Genomic DNA, 7,541 nt, shown 5'->3' on the forward strand with positions numbered 1-7,541 from the left:
TTTTAAAGTCAGCTTCGCCGCTTTACAGTAACGTTGTGCGGTAAAGCATGCAAACGTTGCGAAGATGGTTTTGATTTCTTGTCCGAGTGCACTGCGCGGGCAATGTTCAGTACAATTTTCTTTTATAGAAAAAAAAGGCAAGCATTAAAATCGGGTAAATACTGTAGTCAAGCTTTGTGAGCTGTGGTTATCGCTTGAAAATCTTCCTAGGGCGCGCCAAAAAATAGGTATTTTCGACGAGAAATGACATGTGCTTAACACATTTCCTATCCCCTAAGCTCTGCCGAGACGGACACTGTTACTAATAGGATCACTATCGGGGTCACCGTATGGGTCAGGCGCATGCGTGCTAACTGGTCAAATTCAAATTATCCTGTGAAGGCCAACTGGTCGGGACCTTCAGCTGGGATCGAAGTGACGGAAGCATGCTGTAGAACATTCTTAAGTCCATTTCTGTGCGAAACCTTGGGCGAGAACAAATTGGGATATGCACAGAAAGTTAAATCTGTTGGCTACATGTGCAAGTCCCCGTATGTTTATTGTATTGGTGATTTGAACAGTTAGTCGTTGGTGACGACGTTGGTGGCTGCTTTGAGTAACATTCATCAATGCTTCACTGCTTCCTTGCCAGACTTAGCCCTGTGTTTTGGAAGACTCTTGTAAGATTATCTCCAGGTGATAAATTTGGTGTTCTTGCTTCTGTGGTCTTAAAAGAATTTGCCAGTTGTTTGCTGTTACAGTTGTGAGAGAGCTTTGCACATCTTGTATAGTCTGACGAGTTGTTTGCATACAGTGTGGCACTTATGCTTTTCGTCTCGGTACAGCTCTTGGTACAATGTTTGTCCTTTGCAGTTCTTTTCGTTCTTGGTCATTGACCCACAAACTGCTCTTGTCTGTTGGATTGGCCACTCCACGTGATGGGTGATGACATATGAGAAGCAGTCGAAGGAAAATAATTGTTACAATAGACAGCCCTTGACGGGTACTCTTACTCTTTCTCTCAGTGTTGAGGCTTGTTACTGGATGAATTTTAAGCATGTTATTTATTGAACATGGGTGTGGCCTATCTTTTTTAATCGAGCATTTTTTTGAGGCTGAAAGTAATCAGCAGTACATTCATTGCCCTGCCGCATTCAGCGTGTGTGGCTTGTCCAGTTGTCCTTGGGCAGTCGTCGAAGCATTTTATGTTCTCATTGAGAGTTTGATACGGATTGTGGGTGTTGTGCCAAGGGTGTTTAGTAGAAGTAAAGCAACATCAGCAGTTCCACGCATGGGGTCTTGCACACTAAGCACAAGTGCAACTTCTGCAACCGTATGAGTTGAAGCTGCCGATTTCGCTGTGTAGTTGATTACAATTGCATTGGTAAAGATGGATGATATCATTTTATTTTTAACAACGGGGTTAAGGCAAGTCTGAATCTGACTCTTCCGTGTGCACCTTTGTACTTTACACCTATCTGCTTTAGTTGCAAGCTGTTGAGGCGTCGAGCTGCTTGTGATCGGTCAGTGCGTAGCACTCGTTTTGTAGCACTGGTTACCCGAAAGCCACAGACATCTGTCGGCTTTGTGCGCCGGGGCCTCCTCACTTTCATTTGGCACCTGTGTACAATGGTAGACCAAGGCGTGCCATGTCGGAACTGTGTTTTTGTCAAGCAGTAAGGTTTTTCCTTGGCCGTGCGCCAGGTCTGGAAATGGGGGCTCCCTAGAGAGAGAGTAGTGATATGTACATAATTTAGTCTTGTACAAAGCAAGGGAAAGTGGAAGAAGAGATAGCAACCCGAGAGCCTCCATCCTGTCTGGCATATATGCAACTGTGTTGATGTGCATATAGGTTGTAAAGTGGTATATATATATATATATACATATGTGTGAATGCGTGTATAAATATTTTCATTCACACATGGCATATGTTGAAATGGCGTGTTATCCCGTTGTCATATCCTTCTGGCAGCTTATCATGCATGCAGGGGCCACCCCCTGCACTTGTAAAGCATCCGGAGGAAAATGTTGGCAGTAGCCGTACGTTTTGGCACTGACACGAAATGTGATGGATCTGGGATTTGAAGAAACAGAAAGCAGACTTGAAGCCAATGCCAAAGTACTTCGAGTCTAATTTTTGATGGCCACTGCCACATTTTCCTCCGGCTGAAAACGGCATCGCGTGAAGCCGTTTTGTGCTTCTTGAGCGGCCAGCCACCCCGAGGAAGTTGTTTTAGAAGCAAATATTTTTCATAGTGTTCATGCAGACACTTGCTCGACGTTGTTTGGAGGTTGTTGCAGGTGTCCAGTGTTTTTGTTTTCTCGAGATTGTCAATGGCCCCGCCATTTTATTTTCTCTCCTTAGCGGGGCTTGATAATTTGAGTGCATTGTTGAGCCTGTCTGTCTGCTAAGAGCGTCTCGGCTGCAGACAGATTGAGTAGTGTGCAAATCTTGTTAGTGTTTCAGGTGAACACCACTACACACCCGCGGATGGTCTTTTCTACACGCCAAAATATATTCGTGCAAAGCTAACGAGAGCCCAGTAATGATCTCTCGCATAAAAAGCAATTGCGATTGTGTCTGTGGTTGTGGAGCCAAGGTGTGGAAATAAAAAAAAAAAAGTTGTTCATGCCCATGCTGCGTTGTTCACTGTGGAACCGTCTTGCACCTCAGGGTTGTGCCAGGCTCCTTTTTATATTTTCAGTGTAGTAATAGGTGTAAATGAAATGTGCTGTGCCTGGTAGTGGTTTATAAGCGATTGTGTCTATCATGGTTTATGGAGGACTGTTGACAAATGTGCCAGAGTTAAATAGTTTTATGTCAAAGCACTGCAGACACCACTGCAAGAAAGTCAAGGTAGGGGGATGCTTTGCGATTATGAATACTCGCTCAAAAATATCCAACGTAATGCAATATTGATTTACTTTACAGTTAATCGTACCACGCTTTCATCATACATAGATGCAGTCACGTGCACCAAACACATAAGCATTATTGATTGCTAGCACTACATGACGGGAAGAAGTTGACGGTCACTTTAGCCTGCACTAAAGAGGATGAAGGCAAAGCCTGCACGCTTGCAAGACATTCATTAAATTACTGTGACATTCTCATTAGAATGCGTTATTTCCTACTGTTTTCTCTTTACTTGTTTTTCTTTTTTTTCGGTCACCTAGACATGGCCACTGGTTCTTTGTGGTTAATGGCACATTAGGACGGTTGTGGCAAATCTGTGAATACCATTTAGAGACGTATGCAGGTTCACTGAATGAATTTTTATTTTAACACTTTATTCGACTAGGGTAGCTATATGAGCTTGTATATATGGTGCCTTGTAATTTCTTGTTGTGCAGGCAGAATGAGAGGAGCACAGAAAGGCAAATTGCACAAACATGCAGCGCTAACTACCCACCATGGTTGCTTAGTGGCTATGGTGTTGGGCTGCTAAGCACTTAATGAGAGCAGCATTCCAGGCAAGTTGGTAATCCATTACTTAAATGATATTGCGCAACACACTTGCGCTACGTGTGTCGTCTTCTCTCACGTCCGTGTCGCTTTTTGCCGCGCAATATCATTTAAGCGCTGCTAAGCACAAGGTCGCAAGATTGAATCCGGGCCATGGCAGCCGCATTCAAATGGGGACAAAGTGCAAAAATGCCTGTTTACTTAGATTTAGGTACACGTTAAAGAACCCCAGGTGGTCTAAATTTCCGGAGCCCCCTTACTACAGATAATCGGCAAGTGGTATTGGCACGTAAAGCCCCATAATTTAAAAATATAGAGCGCTAACTTTCAACAACAGCTTTATTTCCAGTTCTCACAGGCGTACTTCACTCCTCAATACGTCTTAAGACACGTGTACATTGCTCGGCAAATATGAGCAAAACTGAGGTAACCACACGCAGACGCTTCTGGCCACACTGGTCATTTACAAGGGTGTCCGTTCAATGTGAATAGAGATAAACTATTGATAGCGAAATTGATGGTTTACTGGCGCATGCACTTGAATTTTGGTGCCATAAAGCCGGATGACTATTGGATTTTTCGACCCATGAGCCATCTAAGACTGTTGTCCTAATAAGAAAATGTAGGCAGTTTGCACTAGTGGTGCAAGGCTGGGACGCAGCGGAGCTAATTTATTCCGGTTTGCTAAGTATTGCTAGGTTTTGCTACATTTTTCGAGGTTATGCATGGCTTGGCTAGACTCGTACCAAGCGTTGCTAGTTTTTGCTAAGTCTTGCGAGGTTATGCATGACTTAACTATGCTCACAGATTTGCTAAGTTTCGCCAAGTTATTGCGAGGACATACACGGCCAGGCCGGTAAGTCACACAAGCTGAGGCTTGTGTGACTTAAGTCGCACGCATGCAAGCCACAGTATCTGCATCACAATTTATTATGTACAGTGCTTCAGTACCAGTCGTCATGATCGTCGATCCGGTCCTCATCCTCGACGTCCGACCGTCGTCATGGTCGGTGGCGTCGGGGAAGGCTTCGCGAAGTACTAGCAAGGCAGAGCTCTTCTGTTCAAAGTTCCGCACCGAGCTCACCGTGGAGAGATTCACGTCGAACCAGAGCCGGTCACAGACGCGGCAGCTGTGCCCGAACTCTATGCCGAGGAATTCGCGCTGGAAGCGGCCGTTTGCACCTCCCATGGATTTACGGGCTTGGCGTTGGAAGTTCTCGGCGACGCGCAGGCCCGGAACCGATTCCCGGCGACGCCGAGCATTCGCCGGCAGCGTTCGTTGTCTCTGGCCCGAAACTCGGGATCCTCGGCTAGGCGACGGAGTTTGTCCAAGCAAAACTCTTGCCTGGGCTAGTCGGTTCATGCTTGAATGAGTAAAGGCAAGGCGCAAAAGACAAGGACTGAAGGACACAAACGACAGGACCGGCGCCACTCACAACTAAGTTATTTCCGCAATAAGCCTGCCTTATGTAGGTCAGTCAAGCCGAATCACACACGAAACGTTAGAAGTACAATACAGCAATCCATCGACCACACAGGAATCATATCCTTTTGTTTTTGCTTTCCGGTTCTTTCCCGAGAACAAGCACACGCAGCGAATCTTGAAACAATCTAACTTGCCTCCAATACTCGGACTTGAGTATTTTGCATACGCGCTTTGTCGGCGGTATGTCGGCAAGGCGCTATGTGCAGGGTCGTCTATCCTTCGTCGATCGTAGTCCCGCTGAGCCGCGCACCGAGCTTCTTTGTAGGTCACAGACGCGACACTGTGCCCAAGCTCTATGCTCAGAAATTTGCGCTGGAATCGGCCGTTCGCACCCCTCGTGTCTCGGCGTGCTTGACGCTGGAAATTTTCGAGCAGTCGCAGGCCGGGATCGCTTTCTCGGCCACGCCGAGCATTCAGGCGCCGACTCTCACGTTCCCTGGACTGAAACTCGGAATCCTCGACTCTGCGTCGCCTCTTCTCGGCCGCAGCTTCGGTGCGGTGTTCCGGATCAGCTCGGCGGCGACGCATCCCTTCTCGCTTGGCAGTACGGCGCTCTTCCTGGCAAGCCGCCGCTTCTTCGGGCGTCCTGACTTTCTTGGGTCTCTCCAGGACAGCATAACGAAGTAGAGGAGGCGAGAGGCGCGCCGCCGCGCCGGCCCGAGCTTTTACTCGCCTGTGACGTCACGACTCCGCCCTACGCGCGTAGGCTGCGAGGGGGTTGCGTGGCAGGTGGTTGCTCGCAGGTGGTTGCTAGGCAACGTGAGGCGGCGCACAGCTGGGCTGAGTTTTCTGGTAACGCTCCACGGCGGAACGAAAGCCTAAACAGCTCCGCTGTTTAAATGGCAGTGTCGACCAAATGCCAAGCATTCAAGCGTCAGCAAGGTTTCGCGATGTGCCAGAGCTCGGGCAGTTTATAGGGCTACGCGGAGGCGATGGAGCCCGACGCAGCACCCGAGACAACTGCTGCACCGCCGCCGTAACAGCGCACCGACTTGTACCAGGTGTCTCGCAACGCCGGCGCGACGAGGCGAGACCGACGGGAAAAGTACCAACGTTTGTCGGCGCCCGGTGAAATTATGAGATAGTTTAGCCTGACGTATACGGTTCTTTCCGCCCACACCAGTGTAGGCACCACGGTGTGTGCGCTCAACGTTCATGCCGGCAGCGGAATGCGGAGGAACGCTGCCTCCGCGCTGTTGCAGAGCCCATAGAGTGGAGCGTGCGGGTGTGTCCACCGTGTCCACGTGCCTTCGTCGTTTTTGCAGCCGAACGCACAGCGCGCCTCTGAAGGGTTTGTCCGTATAGACTATATTACGGAAGCGTTTAGGCGCCGCCGTCTTGCGCTGTTAACGCTGCTGTTCTCTGTCTTTAACGACTAAGTGTGCGTTACTATACAGTCGATTCGCAAGCATGAATATAGTTGTATAAATGCGTTCAGTGTTTCACGACCATGTTACGTAACTTTACGTCTGATAAAAGATAGAAATTGTTTGTTTAACAGCCCAAGGTGGCGGTGCCCGTGAATCCTACATAAAGTTGTCTATAGTAATGAGACTGCCTGCCGCGCGGCGTTGCAGTCGCCAGCAGTAGCGCGCTCCCCGGAGGCGGGATTTGTGGTGGGGGTACTAATGTTGAATTCCAATGGCGGAGTCGGAGCAAGTTTTTCTGCTCGTTTTGGAGCAAGTTTGTTCCAATGACAGAGTGAGGGCGGGAGTGAAGTGTTCCAATGAGAGAGTCGGAGTGGATTCAGAGCGGGAGTCACTCCGTGGAGCAGAAAAAGATGCTCCGCCAAAATCGGCGGAGTGGACCGGAACTCTGCGTGACGTATTTCCTTTACCACGTTTGTCTGCTGGGAGGCGCCACCGGTCACGACTCGCGAGGAAGCAAAAGCTGCTGCACGCTTGGCGAGATATCCATTCCGCACTTTAAAAAAAAAACAACAGGTGAACGGCGCTGAAGAGACAAGTGACCGGTGCGGCGGTGCTGGGAGCAAACAGCGGAAGGAAACGACAACACGCAAGGTATCCTGGGTAACTCGGCGATAGAAGTTCCGCTTCCGCCTTGCTCCGGCGGCGCAGGTTGTGTTCCACTCGCGGATTTGGAGGCGTTGCTCTACGCCAGAGTCGAGTGCTCGCTCGCGGAGTCCGTCGGCCACTCCGACTCCACCATTGGAATTCAACATAAGCTTCGACACACCGCTGGAGGCGGTCGCGTCCGAGCTCTGACGCAGTGAGGATCCGAAGTGGCGCTAAAGCTGCTTTCGAGTTTTTTTCACGGCAGAAAAGGTGAGAAAAATGGAGCGTTCGTTGGAGCAGCAGTCCGTGATTAAATGTTGCTTTCACCTGGGCAAAACAGTTTCCGAGACGCTTGCCTTAGTTAAGGAGGCTTACAAAGGCTACTTCCTCTCAAGGGCCCAGGTTTTCCAGTGGTTAAGTGAGTTCAAGAACGCATGGGAGATCGTTGAAGACATGGAGCGGTCTGGACGCCCTTCAACGAGTGGTTTGGACGAAAATGTGGCCAAAGTAAATAAAAAAATCTCCTAGACTCCAACCGTCGTTTGAGTATCAGATTAATTGCCGAAGACCTCAACATGTGCAAAACAAGGGATCA

Source organism: Dermacentor andersoni, chromosome 6 (genome assembly GCF_023375885.2).
Source record: "Dermacentor andersoni chromosome 6, qqDerAnde1_hic_scaffold, whole genome shotgun sequence".
Classification (NCBI taxonomy): Eukaryota; Metazoa; Arthropoda; class Arachnida; order Ixodida; family Ixodidae; genus Dermacentor; species Dermacentor andersoni.